The 19,132-nt window shown below is 44.7% G+C and overlaps 1 protein-coding gene and 1 pseudogene across 1 annotated transcript in view; both read right to left on the reverse strand.

Moving 5' to 3' along the window:
• LOC140208418 (NACHT, LRR and PYD domains-containing protein 3-like) overlaps nt 1-2,594 on the reverse strand; it is a 51,765-nt gene extending 49,171 nt beyond the window's left edge. Inside the window, exon 1 of the mRNA XM_072277091.1 lies at nt 2,452-2,594. The gene's annotated coding sequence lies outside the window, so the exon portion shown is untranslated. The remainder of the gene's footprint in view (nt 1-2,451) is intronic.
• The window catches only part of LOC140207820 (uncharacterized), a 433,432-nt pseudogene that overhangs the window by 103,727 nt on the left and 310,573 nt on the right, over nt 1-19,132 (reverse strand).

Genomic DNA, 19,132 nt, shown 5'->3' on the forward strand with positions numbered 1-19,132 from the left:
TGCTGCGTGGGATCTCACCCAGTACAGCTGGCTGCCATGTTTCCTGCAGTGTAGCAGGAACAAAATGTAAAATTATAAAGTACATCAGACTACATCTCTGAAAGGACAAATGGTGGAAGACACAGTTTCAGAACTGAGACTGTCCAAGGTGCTGCCGATCTGCTGAGCATTTCCAGTATTTTCTCCTCCTTACTTTAAATTTCCTGCAACTGTAGTATTTTCTCCCTCTTCATTTTAATGCACAGATGGTAACTGATTGTAAAATATCAACAACACCCTAAACTGTAAATGCCACCCCACCCCAACCCATTTGTTAGTTCCTCAGTTCATCCTGACCCTGGTGTAATACATCCCATACAGTCAATGCTCACAGCATCCTTTCCTCCCACTGTCACTCTGTTACATTTGCTCCTGAGGCCACTGTCTCTACGCTGAGAGGCGGTGACCACAGAGCGATAAAAAGTACAACACTTGCTGCAGCTCTGACGGGCCGTTACCCTGGAAACGGAGGAAGTGGCTCACCGAAAATAACCGAAAAAGGAAATAACAAACTCAACATCAGATGCTCTGAGCTCTATTATTACAAAGATTAACACTGCAGCCATTTTGTAACGGGGAAACTAAAATTGAAATGGCTGTTTTTACGCTGCCACCTGCTGTGTTCAATTAAACCTCTGGTAGCTCCAGCTATCAAAAAAACAATCCTGGAAAAGATGCAAAACAAAACTTCACAATGAAGACAAAGTTTAGAAGAGAGTTTGCTGAAATATATCATTGCAGCAATGGGATACAGACTGGACAGAGATTGAACAAGATGGTTGATATATATCATCGCGGCATTGGGACGCAGGCTGGACAGAGATTGAACAGTGGGTTGATATATATCATTCAGTTGGTGGGATTCAGACTGGACAGAGGTTGAACCAGATGGGCAGGGAATAAGCAGATGGAACCCGGTGGGAGAAGGAATCAAGTGCGCTCTCCGATGGTCGTCCAGTAATACACAGATACTGAAATAATAGTACACACTACTAGATAACAGATTCCAATATAACAAAGCCAGAACAAACAATAGCCCTGGAGGAACGTTGTTTCGTTTTTACTGTGTACTGCCCCAGCAGCTTATGGTCGAAATGACAATAAACATGACTTGACTTGACTTGAATAAGAAGTTCGGTATATGTCGTTTTCCACTCTACAAGCTTCATCAGTGCTCCGGAGAAAGTATCCCATCCCGCTACCGCACAGCTTAATACAACTACTGTCTACTGCTATTTCTTTAACCGAATGAAGTAGCGGAGAACCGTGGACACAGCTGAGCACATCATAGAAACCAACCTCCCCTCCATGGACTCAGTCTACACTTCCCACTGCCTCAGTAAATCAGCCAACATAATGAAAGATCCCCGGAACCGTAAACATTCTCACTTCTCACCCTCCCTCGGGTCGAAGATTAAAGGGAACAGAAACATACCACCAGTTTCAAGGACAGTTTGTATTCTGCTGTTATAAGCGAACTGAATGTTCTCCAGCGTGGTGAGTGGACTCCTGACCTCACAGTCTAAATCGATGTGACCTTGAACCACATACCTATCAGCACTGCACTTCCTCTGTAACCAGAATGAGTTGTTACACTGTAGTATTGTTTTGCCTCAATGTACTGCTGTAATGTATTGATCTGTGTCGATGATAACGAAGACACGATTTTCACTCTACCTCGGTACATGTAAAAAAAATAAAGACTCCCCAATTTAACCGTGCTCCTTTGGAAATTCTGCAGGCAGCGTACACACTTCTGAGAAGCCCAGATAGATGAAAAAGACTTAATTCTCGCATTAATAGGCTCATATATCGGGAAACACTGTCAGCATTTCGGCAAGTCGTAGTCATGGAAAGAGATGGAAATAAACTTCCCAGTCCCCCGAGAGGACGTGAGAGATCTGGATCTCACTGTCCTGTCTGAACGGGGGAAAATGAAACTATTCATACACGTGGAGCATTGTCCCGAGGGTGCGATTACTCTGTTTAACCCTTGTGTCTGCAAGAACACAACAGGCCGAACGGCTGCTTCTACTGTGCTGGAAATATGCAAAATAACTATCGATCCAGGTGAAGTTTGGATCCGATACGGGGCCGGGTCATGGAGGTAAAGTTCCCCAACTACAACCGGACCGATGGGTTTAGTCCCGGCATCACCACCTCATCCCGCACCTGGGACCAGTGCAACAGGGGCTGAGCGGCGGCTCAACTCAGGCGGCTCGGTGTGAAGGTTCCAAAGCCCGGACCGACCCGGGCAGGATATGTCCATGAAGCGGGAGGAGCCCTGCAGTTCCGAGAAGTTAACGGGACTCTCTGAACAACATCAGGTCGTCCCCCTTGGGATCTGCCTCAGTACTCACCGATGGTAAATTGCCCCTGTCGTTCAACCGAGTGACCGGCCTCAGTACTCACCGGTGGGAACTTGATTTATTTGCCCCGCAGACAGCAATCCGTCCACCGACTCCCCGCCGACGATCCGTTTCAACAGAGAAAGGAAAGAAAACCAGCGTCCATCCGAGGACTGTGAGGGCGGGACGGGGCGGGGCCTCGGAAGCGAAAACCCCGCAGATGCTGCAGATCTGCGCTTGAAATGGGAGCGAGAAACTAGATCACGTGACGAGTGGAGTGTCTCCCACTTGAACCGGTGACTCTGCTCCTCGCCCCACACCCACTGCCCGACCCACCTGCCACATTTTACACATTATTTCTTATTTACACCAGCTACATTTTTAATTTTTCCCTTAGTACCTTCGCTGTCCCCTTAGCTCATTATCCCCTTGTGTTGGGCACTTGGCCAAGTGGTTAAGGAGTTCATTTAGTGATCTCAAGGTCGCTAGTTCGAGCCTCAGCTGTGGCAACATGTTTGTGTCCTTGAGCAAGGCACTTAATCACACAGTGCTCTCGTGTCTGTGCGAGGAGTGGCGCCCCACACAGATTTCGAATCTGCGCCTTGTAAGGCATGAAAATGCCCGAAGCAGGCCTCTGAGTCGACGTCCCCCCTTAGCTCCACCTCCCTGTTCTCAGAGTTAGCAGTTCGATTCCCACACCGATCCGATACACAACTCCCACTCCAACAGGAATTGTGCAGGTTCAATTCAAATCTCTTCTATGTTTATAAACACTAATTTCTATTCACATTCCTCACTGGGCAGAAACACTGAAACATCAAATGAGAAACAGCAGGAGGTGGCCATTCAGCCTGTCTAACCATCAACAAGATGACGACTGCTCTCCCATCTCAGCCCCTTGTTTCTGCCCCGATCCTCATTTCCTCGATCCCTTCGGTCTCCACAAATCTGTCGACCTCTTTTTTTATGGGAAGACGATCACTGATCTTCATCGTCCTCCAGGAATCAGTCTGGTGAATCTCTAAAACAAATACTCTCTAAGTTCTTTGTTAATCGTTCATAGAATTAAATTCCTTCTTCTGCAGCCCCGTGCTGCCCCCACCACTCTATTCCCACCCCCGTCACTATTTCCAACTTCCCACTTCCCGCCTCACCTGGATCCACTTCTCACACCCCAGCTCTTGTCGGATCCCCACCCCTCACCTCTTTTCTCTGACTATTACCTGTCCACTCTCAGTCCAAAAGTAGGTTCTCAGCCCAAAATTTTGACGGTCTATTTCCCTCCACAGATGCTGCCCGACCCACTGAGTTCCTCCGGCAGTTTGTTCTTTGGTCTGTATAACCCGTGTGAGTATGAGGTGCAGGATTTTACATCAGATTCCCGATATAATCTCAACAACGCCCAAATAATAGTTATGGTAATTACTATACGTAAACACGAAAAAGCCTGCAAGTGCTGGAAATACAAAGCAACGCACAAAAAATGCTGGTGGAACTCAGCACATCAGGCAGTATCTATGGAAAAGAGTAAACATTCAACATTTTGTGCAAAGAGCCTTCTTCTTTGCTGGGGAATATGGGGAAGATATCTGATTAAAAAGGTCGGGGAGGAGAAAGAGGCGAGCTGGAAGGTTATAGCTGAAGTTAAGTGATGGGCAGGTCAAGGGCTGGAGAATAAAGAATTGGAGTGTTATCAATAGGAGAAAGGGAAAGAGAGGACCCAGGGGGAAGTAATAGGCTGGTGATGAGTAATGAAAGTTCAGAGTGGGGAATAGAGAAGTGGGCGGGGTGGAAATTTGTTTACTGGAAGGAGAATTCAATATTCATACAATCGGGTTGGAGGGTACTCAGATTGAATACAAGTTGTTGCTCCTCCACCCTGAGGGCGGTCTCATCTTGGCACAAGAGGAGGCCATCGATCGAGACGTCGGAAAGAGAATCGGAATTAAAATGTTCGGCTACTTCTCCTTGTCGTCCTTGTGGCAGGTGTTACAGAGATGCTCAACAAAACGGTCTCCCAATTTATGGCGGGTCTCACTAATGTAAATGAGGCCGCATCGGGAGCATAGGACACAATAGGTGACCCCAGCAGGTTCGCAGGTGAAGTGTTCCTGGAAGGACTGTTTTGGGCTCTGAATAGAGGTGAGGGAGGAGGTGTACGGGTAGCTGTCGCACATAGGTCGCTTTCAGGGATAAGTGGCTGAAGGGAGATTAGTGAGGAAGAATGAATGAACAAGGGAATTGTGGAGAGAGTGATCCCTGTTGAAAGAAGAGGGCGGGGTGGGAGAGAGGAGGGTAAATATATGTTTAGTTGTAAGATCTCTTTGGAGATGGTGGAAGTTGCAGAGGTTGAAGGGGTGGTAGGTAAGGACAAGAAGAACTCTATCACTATTACGGTGGTAGCAAGATGGGTGGAGCACGACGTATGGTAAATGTGAGTGAGGACAGTATCAATAGTGGAGGGAGGACAGCCACATCCTGGGAAGAGCGGAGGGAGGACAGCCACATTCTGGGAAGAGCGGAGGGAGGACAGCCGCACCCTGGGAACAGCGAAGGGAAGACAGCCACATCCTGGGAACTGATGCAGTGGAAGCAAAGAAACTGAGGTAAAGGAAGAGCATTTTACAAGTGACAGATTGGGAAGAGGTACGGTCGAGATTATCATAGGAATCAGTAGGCTTATAAAAGAAGTAGGTTGACAACATGTCTCTCGAGATGGAGACAGAGAAACATCAGGAAAGGACACGGACGTGTCAGAGATGGACCAGTTTATAACAAATAGCTCTTGGCAGCCTAGTATAGAGACTACAGGAGCCCTGGCAGACACGGATGTTGCTGGCATTTAAGGAGCTGAGTTACAAAGGTAGATTGAACAAGATAGAAAATCATTCCGTGAAACACAGCAGAATGAGGGGAGATGCTAGCAGAGGTTCCCAAACTTGTTTTATGCCATAGACCCCTTCCATTAACCGCGGGATCCATGGTCCCCAGACTGCGAACCCCTGCTAGAGGCATTGAAAGGATAGGAAAATAGAAGGCAATGGCTAACTCTAGGACACTTCTAAAGTAAGTACATGTTTCAGACAGCATTATTAGCCAAAGGGCCTGTGTATTATGCTGCAGGTTTTCTATATTTCCATATTGTCAGTTCATTCCATACAGCCAAAGCTCACAGCATCCTTTCCTCCCACTATTATTCTGTTGCATTGTTTCCAAAGGCTACTGTCTTTAAGCTTAGAGGAAGTGAACACAGAGCGGTAAAATTGAGCAACACGCCTTGCAGTTCTGGTTGATTGTTACCGTGGAAACGGAGGAAGTGTCTCAACAACGGTAACTGAAAAAGGAAATAACAAACTCAACATCATACGCCATGAGTTACATTGTGGCAAAGGGTAACACTGCAGCCGTTCTGAAATGTGAACCTAAAATTGTAAAGGCTGCTCTTTTAGGCATGCCTCGTGCTGTATTGAGTTAATCATATCGTCGTTCTGACTAACAAAACATGATTCCTACTCTAGCGATCAATAATATATTGCCGTAAATATACCAAATGACAGCCTCAATCACCATCTGTTGCAACAAACTCCACAGCTCAACCACTATTTGGCTCACAAAGTTTCTCTCATCTCAGTTTTAAGGGGAAGGTTGTTCATTCCGCGGCTGTCTTCTCAGACCACAGATTTTCCGTCTGATGGGAGCACCCTCACCATATATTCACCGTCTCCAGGCTGTTCAGCATTCGGTAGTGTTAAATAAGATCCCGTCCAGCTCTGTACTTCTGAACACCATAGAGTACAGGCCCAGAGTCATCAATTGCTTGTCATACATGAACCCTCTCATTTCTCAGATTAGTCTTGTGAACCATGTGAGCAACAACTGTACTGAACACATTTCCAGGAATAACAGGAAAAGTATTAAGGCATCCGTTAGTCTTGTGAGACCATGGATCTGCGCCTGGAAAGTCTTCACTCTCCAGGTCGCAGGCCTGGGCAAGGTTGTGTGGAAGATCAGCAGTTGCCCATGCTGCAAGTCACGACACCAATGTTGTCCAAGGGAAGGGCATTAGGACCCATACAGCTTGGCACCAGTGTCGTCGCAGAACAATGTGTGATTAAGTGCCTTGCTCAAGGACACAACACGTTCCCTCGGCTGGGGATCGAACTCACGACCTCCATGTCGCTGGTCCAATGCCTTAACCACTTGGCCACGTGCTCACACTAACAGGGAAAGTGATACCAGGATAATTCACAGGGAAACGTTGTAGTTTCTTTTCTGTTCCACTAAGTATCACAAAACAAGCGCCTGTGCACAGTTCCATTTCAAGAAGAACAAAGTTAGCGATTTGAGTTCACAGCCGTACGTCATGGTGGCTTCAACTAGTATCGCGTTTTTCGTGCAAATTTCCAGCATCTTGAGTTTCTGACTAATTTGCACCGACTGAGAGGCAGATGACAGGAGGGGGGATTTCCAAACACAGTTTGAACACCAAACAGTATTCCTACTGTTGCAAACAGGGAACAACCCATTTACTCACAGCCTCTCACTTTGAGGGGTGGGATGTTAACTTATCCTCTCCATATAACCATATAATCATATAACAATTACAGCACGGAAACAGGTCATCTCTACCCTTCTAGTCCGTGCCAAACGCATTACTCTCACCTAGTCCCACCGACCTGCACTCAGCCCATAACCCTCCATTCCTCTCCCTTCCATATACCTATCCTATTTTTCTTTAAATGACAATATCGAACCTACCTCCAAACACTTCTACTAGAAGCTCGTTCCACACAGCCACCATTCTCTGAGTAAAGCAGTTCCCCCTCATTATACCCCTAAACATTTCTCCCCTAATTTTCAACTTATGTCCTCTCGTTTGAATCTCCCCTTATTTCAATAGAAAAAGCCTATCTACGTCAATTCTATCTCCCTCATAATTTTAAATACATCTATCAAATCCCCCCTCAAACTTCTCTGCTCCAATGAATAAAGACCTAACTTGTTCAATCTTTCTGTGTAACTTAGGTGCTGAAACCCAGCTAATATTCTAGTAAATCTTCTCTGTCCTCTCTCTATTTTGTTGACATATTTCCTATAATTCGGTGACCAGAACTTTAAACAATACTCCAAATTTGGCCCTCCTAATGCCTTGTATAATTTTAACATTACATCTCAACTCCTATACTCAATGCTTTGATTTATAAAAGCCAGCATACCAAAAGATTTCTTCACCACCATATCCACATGAGGTGCCAGATCCCTCTGTTCTACTGCATTCTTCAATGCCCTAACATTTACCATGTATGCCCTATTTTGATTAGTCCTACCAAAATATAGCACCTCACACTTATCAGCTTTAAACTCCATCTGCCATCTTTCAGCCCTTTCTTCTAATTGGTATCAATCTCTCTGCAAACTTTGAAAATCTACTTCATTATTCACAACTCCACCTATCTTAGTATCATTTGCATACTTACAAATCTAATTTACCACGCCATCATGCAGATCATTAATGTATGTGACAGACAACAATGGACCCAATACAGATCCCTGAGGCACACCACCAGTCACCGGCCTTTAACCTGACAAATAGTTATCCACCACTACTGTCTGGCATCTCCCATCCAGCCACTGCTGAATCCATTTTACTACTTCAATATTAATACCTAACGATTGAATCTTCCTAACTAACCTTCCGTGTGGAACCTTGTCAAAGGCCTTACTGAAGTCCATATAGACTCATCTTCGTCAACTTTCCTAGTAACCTCTTCAAAAAATTCAGTAAGATTTTTCAAACATGACCTTTCACTCACAAATCCATGTGGACTGCTCCTAATCAGACCCTGCCTATCCAGATAATTATATATACCATCTCTAAGATTACTTTCCATTAATTCACCCACTTCTGACATCAAACTTACAGGATGATAGTTGCTAGGTTTACGCTTAGAACCCTTTTTAAACAAAGGAACAATATGAGCAACACGCCAATCCTCCAGCACCATCCCAGTTTCCAATGACCATTGAAATATTTCTGTCAGAGCCCCTGCTATTTCTAGAATAACTTCCCTCAATGTCCTAGGGAATATTCTGTTAAGACCCAGAGACTTATCCACTTTTAAATTCCTTAAAAGCGCCAGTACATCTTCTTCTTTAATCATCACAGTTTTCATAACTTCCCTGCTTGTTTCCCTTACTTTACACAATTCAATATCCTTCTCCTAAGTGAATACCGAAGAAAAGAAATTGTTCAAAATCTCCCCTATCTCTTTTGGCTCCACACATAGCTTTCCACTCTGATTATCTAAGAGGCCAATTTTATCCCTCACTATCCTTTTGCTATTAATATAACTGTAGAAACCATTTGGATTTATTTTCACCTTACTTGCCAAAGCAGCCTCGTACCTTATTTTAGCTTTTCTAATTTATTTCTTAAGATTCTTTTATATTCCTTATATTGCTTGAGCACCTCATTTACTCCATGCTGCCGATAGTTACCGTAGATATCTCTCTTTTTCCAAACCAAGTCTCCAATATCCTTGAAAATCATGGCTCTCTCACTCTATCAACCTTTCTTTTCAACAAAACAGGAACATAAAGATTCTGCACCCTCAAAATTTCACCTTTAAATGACCTCCATTTCTCTATCACATCTTTCCCATAATACAAATTGTCCCAATCCACTCCTTCTAAATCCTTTCGGTTCTCCTCAATGCTAGCCATTCTCCAATCAAAAACCTCAACCCTGGGTCAAGACCTATCCTTCTCCATAATTATATTGAAACTAATGACATTGTGATCACTGGACCCGAAGTGCTCCCTAACACATACCTCCGTCACCTGACCTATCTCATTCCCTAACAGGAGGTCCAACACTGTTCCTTCTCTGGTTTACGTATTGCTGCAAAAAACTATTCTGCACACATTTTACACACTCCAACCATCCAGCGCTTTTACAGTATGGCATTCTTATGGCACTCCCCACCCCCCAGTATGACAGTCATTACTTCCAAAGAAACTCCAGAAACAAACTTCTGCGCTTAGATAATAAGGAAATACTGGCTCAACACCTCATAAACCTGCACAACTTGATTCCGGGTCCATTGTACTTGGATCCAAAACTGTGATATCCCGGGACTCTGATATCCCAAGCAAACAATTCTGTGCCGAACCTCTACTTCTTGAAGAAATTACTTAGGATTTCCCATAGCCCTCTATTTTTCTAAGCTCCATGTCCCTATCCAAGAGCCTCTTCATATACCCTATCGCATCCGCCTCCACCACCATTGCCGGCAGCACATTCCATGCAGTCACCACCCTATGAGTAAAAATATTACCCCTGACATCTCCGCTGTACCTACTTCCGAGCACCTGAAAACTGTGTCCCCTCATGTTAGCCATTTCAGCTCTGGGAAAAAGCCTCTGGCTATCCACATGATCAATACCTCTCAGCATCGTATACATCTCTATCAGGTCGCCTCTCATCTTTCATCGCTCCAAGGAGAAAAGGCCGAGATCACTTAACAAATTCCCATAACGCATGCTCCCCAATCCGGGCTACATCCTTATAAGCATCTTCGGTACCCTTTCTATGTTTTCCACATCCTTCCTGCAGTGAGGTGATCAGAACTGAGCACAGTATTCCAAGCGGCGTCTGACCAGGGTCCTACATAGCTGCAACGTTACTTCTCGGCTCGGAAAATCAATGCCACGGTTGTTGGAGGCCAATTCACCGTATGCCTGCTTAACCACAGAGACAAGCTTTGCGAAGCAGTGTAGCAACTTTAAATATTTTATGGACTCGAACGCCAAAATCCCTCTGATCCTCCACACAGCCAAGATTCTTATCATTAATTCTATATTCCGCCACCATTTTGACCTACCAAAATGAACCACCTCACACTTTCCTGTGTTGAACTCCATCTGCCACCTCTCAGCCCAGATTTGCATCCTATCGATGTCCCGCTTTAACGTCTGACAGCCCTCCACACTATCCACAACACTCCTAACATTTATTGTCATCAGCAAATTTACAAACCCATCCCTCCACTTCCTCATCCAGGTCACTTATAAAAATCACGAAGAGAAAGGGTCCCCGAGAATTAACATTGGTCGTCAAACAATTTAGTTGGGCTGGAAAGGCACTAACTACCTTTGAAAAATTCATTTGACTATTCCTAATCATAATATGCCTCTCCAAATGTCCATAAATTCACCCTCTCGGGATGTTTTCCATCGACTTACAAACCACTGAAGTAAAGATCACTGAAGTAAAGCTCACTGGTCTATATTTTTCCTGGGCTATCTCTACTCCCTTTCTTGAATAAAGGAACGATATCCGCAACCCTCCCATCCTCTGGAACCTTTCCCGTCCCCACTGACGATGCGAAGATTTTCGCCAGAGGCTCAGCAATCTCCTTCCTCACCTCCCACAGTAGCCTTGGAACATCGCGTCCGGTCCCGGTGTCTTATCCAACCTGATGCTCTCCAAAAGCTCCAGCACATTCTCTTTCTTAAGAGCTATATGCTCAAGATTTTCAGTCAGTTGTAAGTCATCCCTACAATGTCCAAGATCCTTTTCTGCAGTGAATACTGAAGGGGAGTATTCATTAAGCACCTCTGCTATCTCCTCCGTTTCCAGACACATTTTTCCAATGTCACACTTGATTGTTCCTGCCCTCTCACGTCTTATGTTTTTTACTCTTCACATACTTGTAGAATGCTTTAATCCTGCCCGCCAAGGCCTTCTCATGGTCTCTTCTAGCTCTCCTAATTCCATTCTTCAGCACTTTCCTGTTCCCCTTATAGTCTTATGGATTTCTATCATTACCAAGTTTTTGATCCTTTCATAAGTGTTTCTTTTCTTATTGACTAGATTTTGAAAACATAGAAAACATAGAAAATCGACAGTACAGTACAGGCCTTCCGGCCCACAAAGTTGTGCCGAACAGGTCCCTGCCCTAGAAATTACTAAGCTTACCTATAGCCCTCTATTTTTCTAAGCTCCATGTACCTATCCAAAAGTCTCTTAAAAGACCCTATCCTTTCCAACTCCCCCAACTTTGCCGGCAGTCCATTCCACGCAATCACCACTCTCTGAGTAATAAACGTACCCCTGACATCTCATCTGTACCTATTCCCCAGCACCTTAAACCTGTGTCCTCTTGTGGCAACCATTTCAGCCCTGGGAAAAAAGGCCTCTGATTATCCACGACATCAACGCCTCTCAACATCTTATACACTTCTATCAGATCACCTCCCATTCTCCGTCACTGCAAGGAGAAAAGGCCGAGTTCACTCAACCTATCCTCATAATACATGCTCCCCAATCCAGGCAACATCTTTGTAAATCTCCTCTGCACCTTTTCTATGGCTTTCACATCTTTCCTGTAGTGAGGCGACCAAAACTGAGCACAGTACTCCAAGTGGGGTCTTACCACGTTCCTATATAGCTGCAACATTCAATTCAACGATGTATGAAGGCCAATACACCATAGGCCTTCTCAACCACAGATTCAGCCTGCGCAGCTGCTTTGAGTGTACTACGGATTCGGAACCCAAGATCGCTCTGATCCTCCACTCTGCCAAGAACCTTACCATTAATACTATATTCTGCCATTATATTTGACCTACCAAAATGCACCACTTCACACTTATCTGGGTTGAACTCCATCTGCCACTTCTCAGCCCAATTTTGCATTCTATCAATGTCCCACTGTTAACTCTGACAACCCTCCACGCTATCCACAACACCTCCAACCTTAGCGTCATCAACAAACTTACTAACCCATCCCTCCACTTCCTAATCCAAGTCATTTATAAAAATCACAAAGAGTAAGGGTCCTAGAACAGATCCCTGAGGCACCCCACTGGTGACCGACCTCCATGCAGAATATGACCTGTCTACAACCACTCTTTGCCTTCTGTGAGCAAGCCTGTTCTCGATTCACAAAGCAATGTCCCCTTGGATCTCATGCCTCCTTACTTTCTCAATAAGCCTCGCATTGGGTACCTTATCAAATGTCTTGCTGAAATCCATATGCACTACATCTACTGCTCTTCCTTCTGCAGTATGTTTCGTCACATCCTCAAAAAATTCAATCAGGCTCGTAAGGAACGCCCTGCCCTTGAAAAAGCCATGCTGACTATTCCTAATCATAATATACATCTCCAAATGTTCATAGATCCTACCTCTCAGGATCTTCTCCATCAACTTATCAACCACTCAGGTAAGACATACTGGTCTATAATTTCCTGGGCTATCTCTACGCCCTTTCTTGAATAAAGGAACAATATTCGCAACCTTCTAATCCTCCGGGACCTCTCCCGTCCCCATTGCTGATGCAAATATCGTCGCCAGAGGCTCAGCAATCTCCTCCCTCACCTCCCACAGTAGCCTGGGATACATCTCATTCGGGCCCGGCGACTTATCCAACTTGATACTTTCCAAAAGCTCCAGCACATCCTCCTTCTTAATATCTACATGCTCAAGCTTTTCAATCTGCTTCAAGTCGTCACTATTATCACCAAGATCTTTTCTTTTCCATAGTTAATACTGAATTAAAGTATTCAATGAGTACATCTGCTATTTCCTCTGGTTCCATAGACATTTCCCCACTGTCACACTTGATAAGTCCTATCCTTTCACGTCTTATCCTCCTGATCTTCACATACTTGTAGAAAGCCTTCAGGCTTTCCTTAATCCTGCCCGCCAAGGCCTTCGCATGGCATCTTCTGGCTCTCCTAATTTTCTTCTTAAGCCCCTTCCTGTTAGCCTTCTAATCTTTTGGATCTCGAACATTACCTAGCCTTCTGAACCTTTTCCAGGATCTTGAGTTTATCTCTGATTTCCAACGACTGAGAGGCAGATTACAGTGAGGGGGGATTTTCAAACATGGTTTGAACACCAAACTCACGGGTCTATTTCTACTGTTGCAAACACGGAACAGCCCATTTACTCACTGTCTCTCTCTGTGAGGGATGGGACGGTAACTCATCCTCTCCTCAGTATGGCGGTCACTACTTCCAAAGGAACTCCCGAAACAAACTTCTGAGCTGAGATAATAAGTACTGGTTCAACACATCACAAACCTGCGCAGCCTGATTCCCGGGTCCGTTGTACTTGGACCTAAAACTGTGATATCCCAGGACTCTGTGATATCCCAAGCCAACAATTCTGCGCCGAACCTCTACTCGTTGTAGAAATCACCTAGGGTTACCCATAGCCCTCCATTTTTCTAATCTCCATGCCCCTGTACAACAGCCTCGTCAAAGACCGTATCGTATCCACCTCCACCACCGTTGCCGGCAGCCCATTACATGCACTCACCACTCTCTGCGTAACAATATTACCCCTGACATCTCCGCTGTACCTACTCCCCAGCACCTTAAAACTGTGCCCCCTCATGTTAGCCATTTCAGCCCTGGGGAAAAGCGTCTGACTGTCCACACGATCAATGCCTCTCATAATCCGATACACCTCTGTCAGGTCACCGCTCATCCTTCGTCTCCCCAAGGAGAAAAAGCCGAGTTTACTTAACAAATTCCCGTAGGGCATGCCCCTCAATCCAGGCTACATCCTTGTAAGACTCTTCTGCACCCTTTCTATGGTTTCCACATCCTTCCTGCAGTGAGGTTTGCAGAACTGAGCACAGTACTCCAAGCAGGGTTTGACTAGGGTCCTACTTAGCTGCAACGTTACTTCTGCCTCCGAAAGTCAATCCCACAGTTGTTGTAGTCAATGCACCGTAGGCCTTCTTAACCACAGAGTCAAGCTTTCAGCAGCTGTGTAGCAGCTTTAAGTGTCCTATGGTCTCGGACACCGAGATCCCTCTGATCCTCCACACTGCCGAGCCTTACCATTAATTCTATATTCTGCCATCATATTTGCCCTACTAAAATGAACCACCTCACATTTACCTGAGTTAAACTCCATCTGCCACCTCTCAGCCCAGATTTGCATCCTATCGATGTCCCGCTGTAACGTCCGACATCCCTCCACACTATCCACACAACCCCAACATTTGTGTCGTCTGCAAATTTACTAACACATCCTTCCACTTCCTCATCCAGGTCATTTATAAAATTAACGAAGAGAAAGGTTCCCAGAACAGATCCCTGAGACACACCACTGGTCACCGACCTCCATGCAAAATATGCCTCGTCTACAACCACTCTTTGCCTTCTATAGCAAGCTAATTTTTGGATCTACAAAGCAATATTCCCTTGGATCCCATTTCTCCTTACTTTCTCAAGAAGCCTTGCATGCGGTACATCTGCCTGCTCTACATATATCAATGTGTTTAGTCACATCGTCATACAATTCAACGGGGTTCGTAAGGCACGACCTGCCTTTGACAAAGCCATGTTTACGATTTCTAATCATATTGTACCTCTCCAAATGTCCATAAGTACTGCCGCTCAGGATATTTTCCAACAACTTACCAACCACTGAAGTAATGGTCACTGCTCTATATTTTTCCTGGGCTATCTCTGCTCCCATTCTTGAATAAGGGAACGACATCCGCAACACTCCCATCCTCGAGAACCTCTCTCGTCCCACGGATAATGCAAAGACCGTCCTCAGAGGCTCAGCAATCTCTTTCCTCTCATCCCACAGTAGCCTTAGTACATCTCGTCCGCTCCTGGTGTCTTATCCAACTTGATGCTTTCCAAAAGCTCCAGCACATCCTCTTTCTTAATAGCTATATGCTCAAGACTTTCAGTCAGCTGTAAGCCACACCTGCAGTCGCAAAGATACTTTTCTGTAGTGAATACTGAAGGAAAGTATTCATTAAGTACCTCTGCTATCTCCTCCGGTTCCAGAAACATTTTTCCACTGTCACAGTTGATTGTTCCTGCTCTCTCACGTGTTATGATTTTACTCTTCACATACTTGTAGAAGGCCCTAATCCTGCCTGCCAAGGCCTTCTCATGGCCCCTTCTGGCTCTCCTAATTTCATTCTTCAGTTCTTTCCTACTAGCATTATAACCTTCTGGACCTCTATCATTGCCAAGTTTTTGAACCTTTCGTAAGCTTTTCTTTTCTTCTTGACTAGATTTTCATCAGACAGTGTGCACAATTTCTTCTCTGTCTCATTGGAACGTCCCTGCGCAGAACTCCATGCAGATATCGCCTCAATATTTGCCACATTTCTTCCGTACATTTCCCTGAGAACATCTGTTCCCAATTTATGCTTCCAAATTTCCGCCTGATAGACGGATATTTCCCCTTACTCCAATTAAATGCTTTCCTAGCTTGTCTCTTTCTGTGCCTCTCCAATGCTACGGTAAAGGAGATAGTATTGTGATCAGTATCTCTGAAATGCTTTCGCATTGAGAGATCTGACACTGACTAGGCTCCATTTCTGAACAAAAGATCAAGTACAGTCTCTCCTCTTTTAGGCTTAGCTACATACTGTGTCCAGAAACGTTCCTGAACACACCTAACACACTCCACCACATCTAATCCCCTTTCTCTAAAGAGTTGTCAGTCAATAGTTGGGAAATTAAAACCTCCCAACACGACGACCCTGTTATTATCACACCTTTCTAGAATTTGTCACCCTATCCACTATTAAGTGGTCTATAAAAAACACACAGTACAGTTATTGACCCCTTCCTGTTCCTAACATTCACCCACAGAGATTCAGTAGGCAATCCTCTCCAAGGATATACTGTGTATCGGAAAGATAGTTTGGTAGCTAAAGGGGGTAGTGTAGCCCTCTGTGTAAGAAATAATATTAAATCATGCGAAGGTCATGACATAGGATCGGAAGGAATAGCGTCTTTATGGGTTAAGTTAAGATTTGAAAAGGATAAGGGGACCCTAATGGCAGTTTTATACAGGCCTCGAAACAGCAGCCGGGATGTGGATTACAAATTACAGCAGGAGATAGTAAAGGCTGTCGGAAGGGCAATGTTATGATAATCGTTGGGGATATTAACATTCAAACTAGTAGAACATGCATGGTTACCTCAGTGTAGTAGAAAGATAATGTAAAATTATAAAAGCAGAATGCTGGGAATTCAGTACATCAGGGTACATCCGTGAAGGGAGAAATAATGGAAGACCCAGTTTCAGAGCTGGGACTGTCATTGATGCTGCAGATCTGCTGAATGTTTCCAACATTCTTTCCCTTTTACTTCAAGTTTCTTAGAACAGCAGTGATTTTTTTTTAAAATTTTCGATGCACAGATATCAACTGTTTGGAGGGTTGCGGAGGTTGTTCCCTTATTCAAGAAAGTTAGTAGAGATAGCTCAGAAAATGATACACCAAAGAACCCTACATCAGTGGTTGGTAAATTTATGGAGAAGATCCTGTGAGTCAAGATTTATGAACATTTGGAGAGGCGTAATATGATGAGGAATAGTTGGCATGGTTTTGTCAAAAGCAGGTCGTGCCGTACCAGCCTGATCGAAGATTTTGAGGATGTGACTAAACATATTGATGAGAGTAGGGCAGAAGATGTAGAATATAGGGATTTCAGCAAGGCATTTGGTAAGGTAACACATGCAAGGCTTATTGAGAAACTAAGAAGGTATGGGATCCAAGGAGACCTTGGTTTGTGGATCGAGAATTAGCTTGTCCACAGAAGGCTCAGAGTTGTTGTAGACGGGTCGCATTCTGCATGGAGGCCGCTGAGCAGTGCTCTACCTAAGGGATCTGTTCTGGCACCCCTTCCCTTCGCAATTTTTAGAAATGACCTGGATGAGGAAGTGGTGGGATGCGTTAGTAAATTTGCTGATGACACCAAGGTTGCGGGTATTGTGGATAGTGTGGAGGGCTGTCGAAGATACAGCGGGACATTGATTGGATGTAAAACTGGGCTGAGAAGTGGCAGATGGAGTTCAACCCAGATAAATGTGAGGTGGTTCATTTTGCTAGTTCATCTATGATGGTAGAATACAGTATTAATTGTCAGACTCTTGGCAGTGTGGAGGATCAGAGCGATCTTGGGGTCCGCGTCCATGGGACAATCAAAGCTGCTGTGTAGGTCAACTGTGTGGTTCAGAAGGCATCAGGTGCATTTGCCTTCAACCGTGGGATTGATTTCAAGTGCCGAGAGGTAATGTTACAGCTGTATACTACCGTGATCGGACACAACTTGGGTACTGTGCACATTTCTGGTCAACTCACTACCCGAAGATTGTAGAAACTATAGAAAGTGTGCAGTTCAGAATTCCAAGGAAGGTTCCTGGATTGGGGAGCATGCCTTCTGAGAAAAAGTTGAGTGAACTTGTCCTTTTCTCCTTGGAGAGTTGGAGGATGAGAGGTGACCTGATAGAGGTGCATAAGATGATGATAAGCATTGATCGTGTGGATATTCAGAGGCTCTTTCTCAGGGCTGAAATGGCTAACACGAGAGGGCACAATTTTAAGGTCCTTGGAAGTAGGTACCGAGGCGATGTCAAGGGTAAGTTTTTTTTTTTCCTTTTACGCAGACAGAGGTGTGTAAGTGGAATGGACTGCCGGCGACGGTGGTGGAGGCGGATCGAGCAGGGTCTTTTAAGAGGCTGTTGGATACGTACATGGAGTTTAGAAAAATAGAGGGCTATGGGTAACCCTGGGAAATCTCTGAAGCAAGGGCTTGTGTATTATGCAGTTTTTCTATATTTCTATGTTCTCAGTACATTCCATACAGTCAATGCTCACAGCATCCTTTCCTCCCACTCTCATTCTGTTGCATCTGGTCCCAAGGTTGCCGTCTCCACCCTGAGAGGAAGTGAACACAGAGCGATAAAGTTGAGCAACACGCCTTGCAGTTCTCGTTGATTGTTACCGTGGAAACGGAGGAAGTGTCTCAACAACGGTAACTGAAAAAGGAAATAACAAACTCAACATCATACGCCATGAGTTATATTGTGACAAAGGGTAACACTGCAGCCATTTTGAAATGTGAATCAAAAATTGTAAAGGCTGCTTTTAACCATGCCTCGTGCTGTATTGAATTAATCCTCTTGAAGTACTGGCTAACAAAAACATGATTCATACTCTAGTAATCAATGTTATATTAGCCACTGATATAACTAGACCCAATGACAGCCTCAACCACCATCTTTTGCAACAAACTTCACAGTTTGACCAGTCCTTTGCTGACGAAGTTTCTCTCATCTCAGTTTTGAAGGGAAGGTTGTTTATTCCGAGGCTGTCCTCTCAGACCACAGACTCTCTGTCTGATGGAAACACCCTCACCATGTCCACCGTCTCCAGGCTGTTCAGCATTCGGTAGGTTTAAATAAGGTTCCGTCCAGCTCCGTACTTCTGAACTCCATAGAGTACAGGCCCAGAGTCATCAAATGTTCGTCATTCATAAACCTTCTCATTCCTGAGATTATTGTTGTGAACCATGTGAGCAACAGTTGTACTGAACACATTTCCAGGAATGACAGGGAATGTGGTAACAGGATAATTTACAGGGGAAAACTATGGTTTCTTTGTTGTTCCACGAAGTATCACAAAACAAGCGCCTGTGCACAGGTCCATTTCAAAGGGAACAAAGTTAGCGATTTGGGTTCACAACCGTTCAGCAGAATGGTTTCAACCATCTTCCATTTTAGTGCAGTTTTCCAGCATCTTGAGATTCGGTCTGATTTCCACCGACTGACAGATAGGTGACAGTAAGGGGGGAATTACACATACAGTTTGGACACCATGCTCACAGGTCTATTTGTACTGTTGTAAACATGGAACAGCCCATTTACTCACAGCTTCTCACTGTGAGGGATGGAATGTTAACTCATC

The sequence above is a fragment of the Mobula birostris genome, chromosome 13 (assembly GCF_030028105.1).
Source record: "Mobula birostris isolate sMobBir1 chromosome 13, sMobBir1.hap1, whole genome shotgun sequence".
Lineage (NCBI taxonomy): Eukaryota > Metazoa > Chordata > Chondrichthyes > Myliobatiformes > Myliobatidae > Mobula > Mobula birostris.